This window comes from Psittacula echo (assembly GCF_963264785.1).
Source record: "Psittacula echo genome assembly, chromosome: 1".
NCBI lineage: Eukaryota > Metazoa > Chordata > Aves > Psittaciformes > Psittacidae > Psittacula > Psittacula echo.
The window spans coordinates 26,341,586-26,342,670 of NC_137735.1; positions in this window are offsets into that span (position 1 = coordinate 26,341,586).

Here is a 1,085-nt window from a genome sequence, read left to right on the forward strand (position 1 = left end):
CCAAAGGTCAGATGCGAAGAATCTTCCGCCCCTCCACCCCCCCCCCATCAGCTTCTTTGCAAATAATTAATAAAGGCGCAATTAGGCCGTTATTAATGATGGGAGCCGCAGTTACGTTCTTCCTGATGGTAACGGAGATTAAAAATAATGCTACTGAGCCCATCTCCTTTTGATGACTCAGTCGAGATTTTGTGACGTGCGCTTCAATCTTTGTCAGAAAGCCAAGCTCTACCAAGAAGTCAGAAGAGCTACGGTGCTATATTTGCTTTTGGTTTTTATTATCAACAATCAATTAATGGTACACTCTTGGAAAACTATATGCACATGTAGAAATATTTCCCCTTTTAAATAGAAGCATTCATTTTAACCACATATAAATAAATCTGAAAACCCTGAACATAATTTGACGATTATGCTCACGAACATATTCCAACAGGTAGGGAGGGAAAAGAAAGAGAAATGAGACGACATGCAACTGATAACAAAAATATATATCATTGCCTGAACCTGGTCTCTCTAAACGCAAAGGTAACCGAACCCGTGAGAACCTTATTTCTCCATAAAGACACGCCATAGAGACTACGAGAAGGGAAAACATTATTTATACGGTCAACTAGACAAGTCTGTACTGGTATTAACACTATACAGTTGAGTCACAGAACACAGTTGTAGAAAGACACGGAAAAAAAGAAAGCATAGCTGGCAACATTCAACTAAGAGCTATAGTTTGTGCCTTTTAAAATAAAATTAGAAAACCCTAAAGGAGATGCCTAAAAACTGCGTGAACCGGGTAATAATAATAATTAATTAATAATAATTAATAATAAATACAAGCCGTCCGCCGCGAGGGGCGCGGGCCCTGAAGGGGCCGGATCCGCGGTGGGGAGGAGGAGGCGGTCGCCGGGCCAGGGCCGAGCCCGGCGGGGCCCCGACGGCGCCCCGACGGCGGCAACAGAGAGACCCGAGACCCAGCCAAGGGACAGTGGCACCGGACGGTGGAGTAAGAAACGGGCGCAGAGCTGGGGGGGCGGCAGGAGTGGGCCGGAGGTGGGGAAGGGGGTGGAGAAGACACTTTCTCTCTCGGG